Source organism: Macrobrachium nipponense, chromosome 2 (genome assembly GCF_015104395.2).
Source record: "Macrobrachium nipponense isolate FS-2020 chromosome 2, ASM1510439v2, whole genome shotgun sequence".
Classification (NCBI taxonomy): Eukaryota; Metazoa; Arthropoda; class Malacostraca; order Decapoda; family Palaemonidae; genus Macrobrachium; species Macrobrachium nipponense.
Genome location: NC_087201.1, coordinates 124985592 through 125004330, shown reverse-complemented (window position 1 = coordinate 125004330; position 18739 = coordinate 124985592). Strand labels below are relative to the sequence as shown.

At 34.9% G+C, this 18739-nt stretch overlaps 1 protein-coding gene across 5 annotated transcripts in view; it reads right to left on the bottom strand.

The window, feature by feature from the left end:
* Positions 1–18739, bottom strand: part of LOC135220969 (uncharacterized) — a 1037101-nt gene that overhangs the window by 501199 nt on the left and 517163 nt on the right. The window lies entirely within an intron of this gene.

Sequence of the window (18739 nt, the reverse complement as noted above, 5' to 3'; positions counted from 1 at the left end):
CATCAATCTCCCTCGTACTCTATGAATATATCATCCTAAGTTTTCAATCTCAAACCTAACAAATTAATAACAATGACTTTGATTTAAAATATCCAAAATTTCTCGTTAAAGAAGCAATAAGCCATTTTTTTTAAACAATGTAAACGTTGTCACTGTAACGAAGCTACAAGCAATATCATGTCCACATCAACCCGCCCAAGCAATACAAATGGCCGTGTATATATATATATATATATATATATATATATATATATATATATATATATATATATATATATATATATATATATATATATATATAGTATATATATATATATATATATATATATATCTATATATATATATATATATATTATATTATATATATAGATATATATATATAATATATATATATATATATAAATATATATACATATATATGTGTATATATTATATATATATACACACCTTACAAGTACGCATTAGTCAAAGAAATGCATTGATATAACAGGTGAGAATTTAGATAAAACCAGCATCAAAATTATTTAAGAAACGACGGAAATTTTTAAATAATAATATTGATCATACTGAATGGCAAATAATTCTTTACCAAACTTTACCAATTGTAACATTCTAAACACGTCTTATAAAAAAAATTGTATCAAAATTACATAACTTCTAAGCTCGTCTTTGAAAAAAATTGTATCAAAATTACATAACGACTGCTAGTTTTGGTTCATTGAATTGAACGCAGCAATATGAGAAATAAGAGGACCCACACGATTGTCAACTTGAAATTGAACGACCTATGAAAGAGGCAAATGCTAAAAAATTTCGAAACGCAAGAAGCTCTAGAAATTGGATTCAAATATAAATGTAAAGATTCAAATAGCCCCTATTTCATGCGTCAAGATCTGGCGATACAAAATTTAATTTGCTCAGATAAATTCAATTCGAGTTTGCTTTTCCTAAGAAATTTAGTCGAGTAAAAGCTGGCTTGGCTTCTCATTATTAATCATTTACAATCGCACTTTAATAAATTTTCATTTTCTGTCTAGGGTTAATTCCTACTCACAGATGATGTACCTTCAGTGTGGTACCCTTAGTTTGTAATAGTCTCGCTTTTCCAGTCTGATATTGCACCACCAATAATAACAAATACAATTTCGACGAAAGGCAAATGCAAATTGCTTAATCATCAACAATCAATACGCAAGGCTACATCAGTTCAGCCAATTCTCTATTTACTCAGGCCCCAACCCCTCGGCAAAAAGACAACTATGCAAATTCAGGAACACATTAATCACGACAGAGGGACGCCTTTTCGTTGCTGCAATTCGTCTCTAAAGAACGTTTACAATTACAATTGCTTGGGGCTTCGCTTCCTCTAGTGGGAGAGCAATTCATTCCCCACTTGCCTCAAAAAACGAGAGGTTATACAAATAATACCTAGATAAACGTAAAACTCATTTAATACAAAATGGAGGTGATTCCAGACTTACACCTTCTCATACACTCACGCACACGCAAACACACCCCATATATATAGTGTATACACACACACGTATATATATATATATATATATATATATATATATATATATATTACACCCACTCCCGTTGTAAATCACATAAATATCATGACGGAAGCCAACTGTTCAGGAAGCATAAAATCATCATCAAAACGTTACATCTAGAGAAAGGAAGTCAAAGATCGGAGATATTTCTCAAAATTTTAAGACATTTTACCTCATGGATTTAACGGGAACTAACAAGAATGTCCTTATTAGTTTTATTTTTAAAAATTACACACACACACACACACAGAGAGAGAGAGAGAGGAGCAGAAGAAGAGACCCCCCCCCGAGACCAAGAGAGAGAGACAGAGAGAGAGAGAGACAGAGAGACGAGAGAGGAGAGAGAGAGAGAGAGAAGATGAGAGAGAGAGAGAGAGAGAGAGCAGCGTAGCTTGAAATGATAACATTTCCGATGATATTTAATATCTTATCTAATATCTACTAAGTAAGCGCAAAAGTTGACAAAGAAGACACTAGTGTCGGACATCCGCCAAAAATTCATAAGGATTCAAATGAAAAAATTACAAAGGTTAATATTTCAAAGCCTCCTTACAACGGCCTTTTTATTTTTATATTATAACTCATTATTTCTCAAGGGCGGTGAAATACAAACATTGTTTTTTGAGCGTAAATAAGATTAGGCTACACAAAACAACAACCAAGTCAGTCTGCCCATGCAAACAAAGAAGCAGAACATAACCTAAAATCTATATAGGCTATTTACAAGCAACACAGAAACGTAACGTAAGCAAAACTCTTCCCCCCTGTCAATTATAACATACGTAACGACGCAATTCCAAGAGAAATAACGTAACTATTACGATTATTGAAGGCACGCGCTTTAGAAACGTTCCGATTTAAACGCCATGACCGACATTAACAACAATGTCAAACGCAACAGTCACAAACAACAGCAAGAGCGATTCATATTAATGAATAATTCTGAGTGCATAAGTTGCCGAACAGGCTCCACTCACACACAAACATAACTTGGAGAGAATGGAGGCATTCTAATTAAACTAGGGAGAAGATAATATGAGATAGCAGATTACTTATAATTTAGACAGACGACAAAACTATAAATTAATTAAACAGGCAACCCAACTACACTCCCACTAATTGTTATTTAGTTGCGCCGTTTCCAACACTCCCTAATTCCCCGGGCGAAGGCTTCCGACATAAAAGGCCACAGCATTTCAGGGGACCCTTTTATTTATTACGTTTACATACATTTGAATACACATATACAAATATATGCTCTCTCTCTCTCTCTCTCTCTCTTCTCTCTCTCCACAACCACACACACACACACACACACCACACACATATATATATACATACATACATATATATATAATAATATAATATATATATTATATTATAGGACATACATACATAAAGATACATACACACACAATGCATCTTAGTTTGTTTTCACTACAGAGTAAACCAACCTCTGTAACTCTCTAAGATGAATAAATATGCCGTATAGACTCTATCACTCTCTTAAAATTTAAAAAATCTTAAATCTTGATAGCTACATTCTTAACTCAATACTGTGACTTGACAAAATAACACAGGGGCCAACATTCACTCACCTACAATGGATAACAACAAGTACAATTAATCATATTTTCCCTTTGATCACGAGGCTGTAATCTCTGAAGGACGCTACAATAATAAATGCAGCCTCAAAGCTCAAAGCTCAATCTGGATCATCTACAGTCTCTCAAACTGCTAATTTGTCCCATATCACAAAACTTTCTAGAGTAACACAGCTTAATTGCATGTAAGTCGGCATTTAAAATACCATTGGCACCTGGTCATCTCCATTACCTGATGAATAACTTTCTCCAATTTAATCATTATCACCTACAAAATCCAATGAGGATTCATTCATGACCATCGGTAAACTAAAACATCATATAACCAGGCTTTAGGAATCCCACAAAAAGTCTAATAAAATGCTCTTTGACCCAATTCCGCCTTTAAAATGATTCTTGTAAACAGAAAGGCTTCATATTAAGAGTATAAGTTCATATGATGACAGAAAATCAACAGTCAAGAATAAGAAAACACCCGAATCCTGAATGTAAACACAATCCGAATGCTTTCCAATGGAAATCATACAGTAATTCTCAGAAAATTGCGCGAAGAACATAAAAACAAGTGCTAAATCAGGACCTTAAACGGTAGCAACAGTACAAACCACGCAGTATGATAGCAGTCAACCTAAATACAGGAGTTAACTTTAAGAGACTGTGTGAAGTAGGGAGGGGTGGACCGAAAACTTAGTCACACACTAGTTACGACTCGAGAGTAAAGTGGAAGTCAAATATCACAATTGACTATTTAAATAGTTGACGCACATGAAGAATTCATCCCCTGGCGATTGAGTCACGAATAAACATCGCAAAAAACTTTAAATCCAATGTAGGAATCATATCTGCATAGAGACTTCACATTGGTATTCAAACTAAATATAATTTTAAAGAAACACATACGACAAAGGCGGCTATGGTGGAGATAGCTCACAATCCACTATGGGAAGTGAAAAAACATCTCCGACAAGTGTTGACAAGAACGTCTCTTGAAGCTATACAAATTGTATTGGGGGGACAAATGTGAATCAAAGGTCTAAGGTCTACATTTTGCTGTGAAAGTATAAATTTACTGAATGCATGCATGCGATGACGCAAGAAAAGCAAGTGGTTCATGACTGAACGTTCCAAGAACATAGGAAGACTTGCAAGACCAAACCTTGTGAAGCGTGAAAGTCATTATACTGAACTTGTTTACAATGGGGGTTTTCAACAGCTTTAGTGTCGAAATATCCAAAGTAGCGTCATGAACAGTACTAGAACTAGTAATAGAACGCACACGCGCTCACAAAAACTTAACATACATACATAATTACACACACACATATATACACAAATATATATATATATATATATATATATATATATATATATAATATATATAAACACACACACACACACACATATATATTATATATATATATATATATATATGAATTTTTATCACATCACCGTGATTCATATACATACATTGAGCTACAACTGTCCTTTAATGTCTAATTCGCTCTACCTCGGAATTGATATATTTTCATTATTAATTCCGAGGTAGAGCGAATTAGATATTAAAAGACATTTCTGTAGCTCGATGTATATATATATATATTATATATATATATATATATATATATATATATATATATATATATATATACGTATATATATAATCATGTAAAGACCTGAAACTTTTCTGATGTGCTGATGAGTTATATCTTTCATTTGTCCACTTCGAACACAATTTAAAACAGTAACCTTGAACAATATGTCCATATCAAATATTCATTCGAATAGATCAAGTCGCTTGTGAAACAATTGACATTTTTCTTTGTGTGCGAAGATGGGAGAGACGTAGCATTGCGAACTATTTAGACATTTAAAAATAGTATATACATATTAGGGCTAATAGCTTCCATCTATTGCAACTTCTCCTACGAGACTACCGTCAAGTATAAGTTTAATATGACCTAATATTTATCATGCCACAGCAACTAGGTGTACATTTCCAGGGTTTACACTCCATTCGTCAGTTAAGTAGGGAGTCAAGTGCCTTGATAACGATTTACTAATATCCAAATGTTTATATTGTTTTGCGACCTGCAACTGGCAGTCTAGGAAAAGATAACTACAACAATGTACGATGTTTATCAAATTCGCGGTTTTCAGCAGTACGCTTCTCTTGAAGGCAGATTATTATGCTTTAGAGCATAAGTACAACACTCTCTGAAGCTAATTCCACAATGGGGTACAACTCAAACAATTAAATTCCTCTCACACAGGGTATGTGACCTTCATTTAAAACCTACAGTCCGCCCCATGAAACAGCCCTTCCAAATCCGTAGCCTGATCTAGCAATACTTTCTTGATACTAATATCTACTTTTGTGGGAGATTCCTCATTTCTTCAACAACCCCATTTCCATACGAAGTAAATATCTTATTTACAGAGTAATATGAAATAATTTCTATATGGACTGTGCGAGAAACGATAATGAGAGCATTAGTTTTATTTTTTCCAATTAATGAAATATGTTATTATTACTATACATGATGTTGGAAAACGAAACCTTTTCCGCTTTGGTAAAATTAGTACACATAAATCGAATCTGAAAAGCACCTTACACAACGACAAGTAATAACAACAAAACCAAGACAAAAAGTCAAGGAAAGACGATGTAAAGTTGAAACATAAAAGACAGAATAACGCACATTGAGTAATCCACTGGAAAAGACAAATCTCTACATTCCAGGAAGAACTCCCTTTTACTTTATTCAGATCGAAGTCCTATCTCCTGGGGCCATCTCTCTTCAGGAGTTTGCAGACACCCACCTATTCATTATCAACTCCAGTTTGTCGCTGGAACTCGACAGAACACAAAAGTTTGCTATAGAAGCCACCAGCCGCTTCCACCTTTGGAAGCGAAATGTCTACTGCGCGACCGGGATGGAAAGCCTTCCTAATGCGAGACGAGCGTGAATTATGACCGTGCTGTTTCGTATGACAATTTTCCAAGGGATAAGGTACACTTTCAAATCTGTTCCAAAAGCATTTCTAACGGCGTTGTAAAGTCACTCTTCCGGTGAATGATAAAGTGGAGATACTGGTAGAAAGTTTGCATTGGCCAGTCATACAACAACATAACAAATTCTAACGATAAAAGCAAACTTAAGCGAACGGTTGATAAAACAAGAGGTCTATTTCAACGTTCTCCAATGCATCGCTGAAATGAAGACATGTATTTTTGGAGTGTAAAGCAATAATTACTGAAAGACTTCTTGAAACAAAAAATTTATGTACATAACAAATAGCCTGAGATTAAAATTAGCATTCGACAAACAAACTCACAAGACAATAAGAAACTGTGGCCTAGAATTTTGGTCACCAGTATCACAGAATTGTTTACTCAATAATGAAAGGCGTAACTCCACAGTCCTACCGTAGATTCCCGGGCTTAAATATCACTGCAAACTGCATTAATCTAAATTTTTACGGAAGCAAACTAATTAATTTCTTTTTTCCAGACAACGGAAGCGTGAGGATGGCGGGTGGGATAGGTCCACTACTCCCGCTAAGTTATGCCGAGATCGTGGCACTGCAAGAAAATCATTTGCATTTCAATTATAAGAAGATAGATTTATTTACAAAATATAGAGATCGCCATTTATGAGAAAGCCAATACTTATGCTGATGGAATATAAATACCATCCGTGCTTGTATTTTTACCTGTTCTTCACTGATTTCCTTGAATTTTAAACGTTTGCTAGTGACATAACATTCATTATTAGAGCAAAATTATTTGCATGAAATAATTACAATAAAATAATACTTAGGTAGGACGTAAGGATAGTAAATACATTCTTGCAGAATTAACTATCGTCCAAAAACAACAGCTGTGAAAAAATGTGGCTCAAAATTACAATGTTCCTTAAAATGAAGAACAAAAGTGTGGTTAAAATTATTTGTACAAAAGTGTGGTTAAAATTATTTGTAACTGAAGTTGATCAAACGATTTCTAAGTATTCAATGTTTGTCATGTTCAGTACATCAAAGGTAAAAAAAACTTTATAGTGACAACGTCCATAAATAGAATACATAACATATGAAAATATTCATATGAAATTATTCAAGTTGAAGAAAATGATGTTGAAAGTGACCATTTTTGATAGCGAAAACATGAGAAATTATATTATAACCTGTACCAAACAAATAGCTAGAATCGAAAAGGAAGTTAATACTGGACCCAATCAAGAATATGAAAAAGCAGACCATAAATGTGGGCCTCTATAAAGGGGAAATGAGTTCGAAGTCGGCTGTAATTGAGAAACTGAAAATGTTGTCAAACAAGACAAGATTCATATAAAGATGAAGTAATACAAACACTGGCAGTATCTTGGAGAGAAGAAATAATAAACGCCCGCCATGTTACGGCCAAGAACAAACAGTAAAATCTTTTGACCGTTATTTCTTTAGTTATTCAAAATAATAACGCTGCATAAATATATAATATATAGTATAATATAAAATATAAAGTAATCAACACAATCGCATGCGGAATGGAAATAAATCCTTGACTTACATCGGGATCGAACCCAGGTCTTACTATCGAAAGGACTGGATTCGATCCCGATGTGAAACAAATCTATATGTATACATATACACGCATATATAAAAATATATGTGATCGTGCACGCTCCCGCGCATGTATGTGTGAGAGAGAGAGTAGCTATACACACGTTTACCCTGGAAGGGGAAAGTATCAGGAAAGAGGGGAGGAGGAGGAGGAGGAGGAGGAGGAGGATGGTAATAAGTAACAGAGAATTGGAGACTTGGTTATGGCTACAGTAGCTAGCCTCTTGGGATGCAAGGCTCTCTCGCTCACTCTCTCTCTCTCTTTCCATTCCTACTTTCCTGGCCACACGCTAAATCATTCTCAATTATACATACATTTCCACATACAGCGCTTTCATGTAGCAACCCAGCCACTTCATTTTTGGGAGCCACCATTAACACTTGATTTCCCCCCCCCCCACCCCCCCCCCCCCCCCCCCTTAACGTTATCCTAATATTTTAAATAAATTAACCCTAAATAGGGATACAAGGTGGCGTGCATTTACTGAGGAAACACGTGCACAGAATTCTCTCTCTCTCTCTCTCTCTCTCGTTCCTCTTCCTCCTCTCTCTTCTCTCTCTCTCTCTCTCTGTTTATATATATATATATATATATATATATATATATATATATATATATATATATATATATATATATAGTGTTTGTGTTAACATATATACACATACATACATATATACACATATTATCTATATATAATATACAGATATGTACAAGCGCACACACACATATATATATATTTGCGTGTGTGGTTTCTGACAAGCAGTACCCATTCATACATTGAAGACGGAGTTCGCCAGAACCATCCAAAGAGTAAATACTCCGTCAGACGCATCCCAACATTTCCTCCTAAACATCAAAGCCGAGTCTTGTTTTTCCGTGGCACTCATACGTGTTTAGTCAAGGCTCCTTCCGATTCTGAAAGGGGACTCACTTCAGAGACAAACAAGATAACATCAAATGTATTTTTCCCGAGGGAAAATGGAAAAGAAGGCAAGAAACACAGGATCAAAGTTCTTCCAGGCAAACCAGACGTTGATGCATCTAATAAAAGCAGTCGACATCGGCAAATTCCACTCTTCCAGACCAAGGATATACTCAAGAGTATAAAAAAATACACCAATAAAAATATATTCTAAGACAAGTTTCATATACTCAAGAGTATAAAAAAATACACCAATAAAAATATATTCTAACACAAGTTTCATAGCCATGGAAATATAATCTAGGAAGCGAGTGGATATCGCATGGTAACGACTTCAATTAAATTGCGATATAAAAACAACAGTAGATACTCGGAACAACGTTGGATTTTATTACCAGGTAAGATTATAGAAATAAAAGCTTTCCAACGATTCACATCAACGGTGGAAAATATTAATTTAAAACCCGCATTCCTTCTTTAGATCCTCTTTCCTTTCTCAGCAAACATCTCGCGGTCTCTTCTTCATCCACTGCGGTCTCTGTTACGCCCAGACTTGTAACCAGACATTTGTGGGCCATTCCATCTCTCATTGATGTGGAATTATGTAATCCCATAGAGTACCTGCTTCTGCTCTTATTGTAAATAGTTCAAGGGCACCATTTCTATGAATGTTTCCTTCCAATCACAATCAGACTTCACCCCATTTTTTTTACATTAATTTCCATATTCAACGCCATTTTCAGTATTTGAAAAAGAGAGAGGCATCTTGGATACCTGGGAGTTTGATTTCACGCTTTTTACCTTCCCCCTCTCTTCATATGAAGAGTTATATGAAGTTATAAACTTGACCAGTTCAGTGATTTGAAGAAAAAAAAAAAATAGAACCCAAGATAAATGACCAACTATAACATGTATCCTCTAGGATGCGAAGTTTTTTCTAGGTATACCCACTCAAAAAGTTAAATGCTGCACCAGCAGGTAGCGAAGAAGGTAAATAACCAAAATAATGACGGAGAGCACCAGAAGTGTTGGAATACCGAGACTTATTGGCTAGAGATTAATGGAGTTTTTCGGAGACGAAAACACAGGAAAGGCGAGAGAGGCGGAACTTCACAAAGGCCCTTTGCGTCGCACGGCGTTGGAGGAGATGATGATTATTATTTACACAAACTCCATTAGCAATAGAAAGGTGTTTGTGTTTGAACATTTTACCATGAACAAAAACATCGGCAATGGAACTGATTGTGCGTGCGTTCGTTGCAAAGACAAAAAGTAGTAATTGATAAAGTGAGTGTATTTACTGAAATCGCAAATGCTACGTTCAATATTTAAGAAGCATATTTATCATCCTGATCAAATGAACCGAGAATGATAATGGAAAGCGTGTGTGCTTTCAAATTAATAAATACCACATTAATGACAGAAAGTTAAGCAAGCGCTTCTAATATCTTTGATTGATAACCACAAAAGCGAGGAAATGAAACGCGTGTGGTGATTTTCTATCATCATAAAAAAACAGCATTAATAATGAAGTAACAAGCGCATGTTTTTATATGAGAAATATCACATATACAAAAGCGACAGCTTAGGTGATTTTATTTCCGAGCTAACGAAAGCCTCACCAATAGCATGGGTCTATTGTCTTGTACATAAAATTTTTTGGAAGAAAAAAAAAAAAGCAGAATAATGATGGAAGGGCGGTTATTATGTGCGTATTCGTCGCAAGCGTCTTCGAACGACCTAAAGATAGAATTCGCATTATGAACAAAACTCACTATCACAGAAAAGAAGAGGTTTCAAAATGCAACGAAATAAAGACACACGTTGCATGACGCACCAAAGCTATACCTCTTCACGTACCTTCCTGGCGCAACTTGGATAAATATTGCGACTACGAATATATGCACGCCTTAGCAGACGGGTAGAGAAGAAAAACCTCATCCAGAAGAGGAAAAGAATGAAGTCGATCGAAGGCAGTCTCCTTCAAAGGTCGACCTCGGAGGATCAAAACCCTCTTTCTTCGAGCCAATCATTGTTGCATATTTGGCATCAAGTGAATCAGACCGGCTTAATGACGAGATTACCACCCGTTCCCACAAGAACCCAAGTTCATTACTCATCAATCTCCCGGTCTAATTATCTCATTCGTGATTCCCTTCCATAAATCTCCTGTGACAACACCAATCGCTACTTCTACTATCCCACAGCAGGTGGCGTCTTGCTACCTCGTGCACCCGGTTCTACCGAACAATAAATCAACCAGAATTTAGGAACACGCAACAGTTGGAACGTTAATAAGAAAGAAGAGAGAATATACATATAAAGCCCATATAACGCAAAGATAATACTGTAATATGCCTATATAAAAAGGAAATAGAATTTTAGCAATCGAAAACACTTTGTAAACAAAACTAAAAAGAGGTTGACAACCTTCTGAATTATTACAAAAATAATTTGCTATGCCACCGACTACTGATTTATTTCAAGATCTGGTACGTGAGAGGTATTATAAATCACTGCACTGTGCTCAGGAGTATTTCAGAATGACGAGCCACGCATGATTTACGATTGATGGAAATAAGTTCAGTATGCTTTTTGTGCCCGACAGGCTAACATACAAACATTCAAAACTAGAGCAAGAATAAAAAAAAAAAAAAAATGCTTGATTTAGCCATTCTGAAATCTCAGCAGAAATTTAAAATCGTGCCTAGCTATGCTACTACTCTTTATACCAATGTGAGACTCATATGCGTGATCACTAATCCCAATATAAGGCTTGGAAGGTAGCGACATGTTTCTTCGTAATTACTACATTTTCGGGCTGCCACCAAACAATAAGAGAACACTCGCATTTACTGCAAGGTTTCCTAACACTAAACTCAATTTCTAATAAATATTTCGTGTGTGTGTGTGTGTGTGTGTACGTGCATATATACGTGTATATATCTATATAAATGCACACATTTATATATATATATATATATATATATATATATATATACAAACATATATGTGTGTGTGTGTGTGTGTGTGTGTGTTAAAGAGCTCCTTCAACACAATTAGTATATATTGTATACGGAGCATTAAAACCATATCAATCAGAGGGGATGGAATGCTCGACAATGTTGGTGTGTCAGACCAGTCTGAAATGTTGACAAACAGGAGAGTTCTCGAAGAACGACAAAATCTAGGCTGACAATCTGGGTGACGAGTACAGGGGCGCGCAAAAAATTGGAAACAGGGAGGGTCATGTGAGTTACACGTCACAAAAGGAATGACAGTAAAGAAGCTTCTAGAACAACTGGGTTCGTGCGTATGTGTGGGTATCGAAAAGGGTCATGAGAGGGCAATATAATGAGTTACCCACCAGAGGTAATACATTATCCCGGCAGCGTCGAGATTTTGTGGAACAGCTGCCTGTGGGAAGTCGCATAGCTTGAGAGGAAAGGTGAGACATTTTAGTGATTTAGTGATGGGCCATTTTTATAATTTCCATTGAACATGTTTTAATGAACATTTTCATATGCACTGTCTGAAGCCCATAATTCTGTGAAGTGACTGGGAGACAAGTTCTCCCAGGCACATCACTTAGTTTATTACATACAGACCATACATCTATATATATATAATATATATAATATATATTAGAATTATAATCTATATAAACATATAATAATCGTAGAGCTATACTATAATATATAGACTATATATATATATATATTAGTATATATAGTATATATATAATAGATAGAGATACTGTATATAGAGATTAGAGAAGAGATATAATATATAATAGATAGATATAATATATTATAATATAATATCTATATATATATAGATATATATAATATATATATATAGTATATATATTTACAATATATAATATATTATCATATATATACATATATCATATATATATAATATATATATACTATATATGTATATATATATATATATATATATATATATATATACTAACATAAGTATATTCGGCCGAGTTTGTCTTTATTTCTGGATATCAAGTGCACACTTCCAAAAAAACAGCAAGTTGCCTTCATACTGTTAAAACTACAGTCAGAATACACTTATAAAGAAAATTTGAACTACCCATCATTTCTGACTAATTAGGTGCACTTGATATTTGCCAACATATGTTTAAATCATCCAAGTCTCATCGCACCGCCCTTTCACTGGTATCTTCTGCATTGTTTTTTTACATTTCTTTTCCGTTGGTTCCTAAAACAAGGATTTTCAGAAGTCTGTTCACTTTTACTATTCTTGGGATAGATTAAAAGACGGAAATGTACCTTAACTGGAAGCAGTATCAGTATATAAAATCCATATTGCAAATGTATATATGTCTTTTACCAGTGTAGCTCTTCCTCGAATGCTATTTCAGAGTATTCACAATTCCATCAATTTCACATTCAGTCAGCATATAAAGATATCACAGTTCACTTAATTTTCCAACTCTGATTTTATTTAAATCGAACCAGACAGACATTCACAGACTAAATATATAGTATATATACATACACACATATAAATACACATACACAGGGTCTGCGTATTCACATTTATAAGAAAGTTAGTCTATACAATGAAAGCTTTCATGAAGTCCATCAAATCTGAAGACCAACTCCCAATGTAATAAAAAAAAGTAGCTTCCTGCGTTTCGATTAACAAATGTAACAGAGGACCTAACCAATCAAAGCACTATGGAAGAGCAGTGTTGAACCATTCAATATGAAAAACAAAACTACGATCTGGTCATTCTGTCAGTAATAGAATAAGTTATCACTGATTCTGTGAGGTAAGAGAGCCATAGGCCAAATTTCTACCATAAAAAACTTTAGAATATTTCTCAAATAATTTTAAGGGCGTATTTCAACATAAACATCTTTTTCTTTTTTGCAGCCTCTAACTTCTGTAATTTTTTCAATGAATTCTATTTTTAAGGGAACCATTCCTAAATCAAGTTTGTTTTCTCCACATAACGTACTCCAGTAATCAGCCTCACATCAAGAATAGCGGAGAACCGGACGGACTACTTCTGGTGCCACCAATTCTAAGAGGATACTACATCTATAAATAAATAAACAACTACCAACGCATTACATACATACATAATTATACATACATATATAAAATATTGCAACGTCGTTCCAATACCAGAACTCACTTGGGAGAGTGAGAGGACTGCCGTCATAACTAGCAAATCATATGAGAAAAATCAGCTGAATTTTCAGAATGAAGCAACGGAAATCAAAGGATAATAAGGTTAAAGTTATAAGACAAAGAATACCATAATCTACAATAATTAAGGTGGAATTTATAACACAGATTAACTTAAGGCAGAATAATTACTCTCCTTAACACATAAACTAAGGCAACGAGCTTAGTTATACATTCAACCATACACCAACATCACTTCTAATTAACGAACCAGAGTTCGGTACAGCTAAAAATACGCCTTCCTCTCCGTTTTGTATTCTTCGTATCGTCTTTTATAATGGCAGCCTTGTCCCCTTCATGCTGACAGATTTCCTCCGTCAAATTCGCTCGCAAGGATTCCGCAGCATTTGGTCACAGTGTTTCCCTCGATTTCCCAGCAATACCCGAAGCCTGTGCGAATGAGAATTGGCCGCTGGGCTGCATCAATTCGCATGAAATTCATAATGGATTAAACCTACCACGGCGCAGCTTCCACAAATTAGCATTTTATCAAGTTTCCAGTAAATATTTCACTGTACCTCGTTCAACCAAGGAACGGAAATTAATGGCTGCAGAGGAATTTCTGAAAAATAGTAAAGACACGGACGAGCAAGACCTGAGTAATTAAGACAAAACTAAATAAATTACTGATGGCATAAACAAGGAAAACCCTCAGAAGAAAAGGTGAAGGTAAATATATAAATGTGGGAAGCTGTAAAAAGATGTGATGATGAAGGGAAACAAAAACTTATGAAACTTACACACACTACTCCGGCCCCGACTGAAAACAAATCCACATAGAAATTGTAATTTCCAGCCCCCCCTCTGTGGGCACATGGCCATCACAAAATTTTATAAAACTTCAAACAACTAGTAAGAGATGTGTGGCGAGTGGTCTCCGTTGATTTATCCGTACAGAACACTATTGATAAATCTATTTGCAACAGGAGAGATCGAGAAATCAAACTTTGCACTCACGAGGTTGGAGTCACTCATACACCGAAAAGTTTCATCACAACAGAAGAATAGAAGGCAAGTTTGTCAATCAGTTCTGGAGCGTGAAGCCTATTTAACTGAACTATGTTTACTAGCTTACATGACTAGGAAGAAATTTTGCATTTATTTGTTTCATGTCCGTTCCCATGGGTACCAAAACTGGCTTGCATCAGTGTGCGAGAAGTAGTAACGCATTTAAAACAAACAGGGAGTGTCAACATGTACACAATAAGGCATTTTAATTAATTTGCAGCTAGAAATATAAGAATTTCTACTAATGTGACCAAGAAGAGAAATACCACCACGGCAGGTATCAGGAAAATAGTGCAAAAAAATAATAATAATTAATGGTAGAAATGAAGCAAGATTTCCAAGAAACACACAATTACTGAGCTTTCTTTCCTTGAAAAAGCGAACATCTGTGAACCCACTAGTTTACAACTGAACCCAACCCTCCCAAGAAAGTAATGTGAATAATAAATAAATAAATAAATAAATAAATAAATAAATAAATAATTCTGTATAACTCAAGTATATCTTAGTTTTACCAGACCACTGAGCAGACTAACAAACAGATTAGATTTTTTTTACGTAGCTAGGAACTAATTAGTTCCTTAGCAACGGAGCCTACAGCTTATTGTGGGATCCGAACCACATTAATCCAGAAATGAATTTGTAATCACCAGAAATAAATTCCTCTGATTCCATCTTGGTTGCAGTAGGAAGCGAACTCGGGCTACCAGACTGAGAGTTGAGTACAGAACTCACTCGTACTCACTCGTCTAGTGAGGAACTACAATTCTGCATATATACATAAATACACACACAAACACACACACACACACACACATATATATATATATATATGTGTGTGTGTGTGTGTAAATAAATTCTTCTGTTAAAACAGGATATATCTCAAATATAAAAAGCTCATTAAAACACTCTGAATTGAAACACATCCCAAACTTTATACAAAAGCAGCTGTCGATACAAATGCCGGATGGTAGAATCTTCACTGATACAACAACAAGATAATAGGATCAACCTTTCCAATGGAGCCTGGGACTCTGACCATTTAGACAATATCTTCCTTAAGGCAACGATGAGGCGGATTAAGACAATTAACAGAACCAACGTCACTTAGCTGTGACTCCAGGCATCACCTGAGGAATTATCTTACACTATATATTTCGCCAATGTAACTTCTGTCATTCACTACTTCATAAAGGTGGGAGTCAGTCCACCGAAATCTAGTCCTTCGCTTTAAACCATGGTCTCAATGGGCCTGTTAAACTTGAGAGAGAGAGAGAGAGAGAGAGAGAGAGAGAGAGAGAGCGAGAGAGAGAGAGAGGAGAGAGGAGAGATATATATATATATATATATATAAGATTATATATATTATATATATATTATATATATATATTATTATACTATATAATATCTATAATATTATATATATATATATTATATTATATATTATATATATTATATAACTATATATAATATATATATATATACTATATAATATAATATTGCTTATATACGTAATATAAATATAAAATTTATAACTCCAGTTCCAAAATCCATGGATCTGGATAACCGAGGGGGAAATTAATCATTTGAGTTTCCAGAAATTTTGTGATTGAAATCATGGAATAATAGGATTAAATTATCTGACAGAAACTCCACAAACTATAATAATTAATGCGTTAGTCTAGACTGAATTCCATATAAATGAATAATAACTCTTCTAAATCAAAGAAATAAGTTCGGCAATCCTACTCATATGTTGATAGATTTCCTCTGACACTTTGCTTAGTATAAAAAAAACAGTTAAAGGAAAGCAATACAGGATTTAGCAACAATCACACAAGGAGGTTCATTTCACATACAGCGATCAAACTAGGCTTTAAGAAAGCTTAATTTCTTTTTTTTATTAACGCTGAATGCAAGAGGTGAAGTGCCAAATTACACAAAAGTAATGCATATTTTTTGGGAAGCGATGGGCTTAAAATTTTGAAAAACAACACGAGTATTGGAGCGCCCTAAACCTTCACATGCAGCAAGAGTTTTTTTTTTTTTTTTTCGAAGGCATTGAATAAAAACGTCTTAATCCATTGTTAGATGGTTCTGGAGATATTGGCAAAAATGTGAATGGAGATCGGTGCAATGGGTAGTCCGGGAGAGAGAGAGAGAGAGAGAGAGAGAGAGAGAGAGAGATCCATTATTAAAACAAATAAAAAATTAGGTATAATCTCTCCTACTCGGCAATTATATAACAACACAACGGCTAGATAATTTCCCTGAATACTTATTCCGAGAAGAAAACATCAAGTTACGATATATATAATAGCTACATACATATAAATAAATATCAATTCTCAAAATCATATTTAACCATAAATGGTCACAGCTCTTTCTGAATAAAAACCATGTAAATATAAAACTGGAAACAAAAGACCAGAAAAGTAAGTTTGTATCTTTGTAAGGTTGTAATCATTCACTGACTCCGTCTAAAGTCTCGGACCAAATATCATTCACTCCAATAACACACCTAGCTGTTTATTTAAAATCAGTACATCTATCTGAGCTAGCAAACCAAGCCACTGAAAAACAAAGAAATACTCTTTAAAGAAAATAACGCTGCAAGGGCGCTTTAATTTGTTAAATAAAGGTAATACCGGGAAAGTACCGCAAATTCGTCACTGTTGGAAGTGGCTTGACTCAAGTATACAATATCATTTGCAATACCAAGGTGACGAAGAAATGGCCACACCTATAATTGTGTTGAGGCGTTATACCATACACCACAGATTTCCATACAGCGAAATAATTACAACACAAGAAGTACAGCACCAGGCCATTTTAAAACGAACATGGAACGCAGCCGATCCACTATACTAGAATGGCATCTTCCGCTCTTCTTTCACTTCCCCGAACTCTTAGACTGTCTTACCTTACAGTGATCTAAATTCCTGCAACTTTCTTTTTCTTTACACATATCCGGTTTCTCATCACACAAGGCCAATTGCTAAGTGTTCCTCGTAAGTGGAGCCAAGCAAATCAGGGGTTACATTTTCTATTGTGGACCTCTTATTTGAGACAAAATGTTTATGAAAACCAGTAGAGTGTACGATTGTATCAAATCAAAAACAGTTTAGTCATTTCAATTTGGATGTTGGATGCTCTATGCAGACGCGTTGACAAACCCTCAAGGGAAATCACAAGTTTACCACATCTTTACACAGAAAAACAATGACAAAAATGAAAGAAGAAAACAGTTAAAGATAAGAAAGTATATTAAAATCCATGTTAATATATTTGATTCAGTTTGGGCGGTGTCTGGAATAATAACAAGCAACTGTTAGAGAAGTAACAAAATCATCTGCGAAAGATACATTATACTTATGTAGGTAAACTCAAACATGAGATATAGTCGACAAAAGTAATTTTTTCCTTACACAAACACGCTTAAACAAACATACATTAAACAGATAAACAACCTTCGTCTGGCAAAAGCTGGGCCAATGTTCCACATTCTAGGAAGCGGTGTGCTACGGTTTACAGAGGACGAACACACGTGCAAAGAAAACTTGAGAGCGCAGGCAGTTACTAAGAAATGACACAGGATCAACTTGGTATTCATGCCAGTAAAAGAAGGGAAAGCTAGAGGACACAGTAAGATGAAATTGCCGTTACAAGACAGAAGAGAGGCGAAGCAAATAAGAAAAGGATACTTTTTCAAAACACAATGAAACTGGAGTGCCAAACCCTGAAAAATCAAGCTTTAATTTCTGCGTCTTTGTGAGCATGAGTACACTGCCCC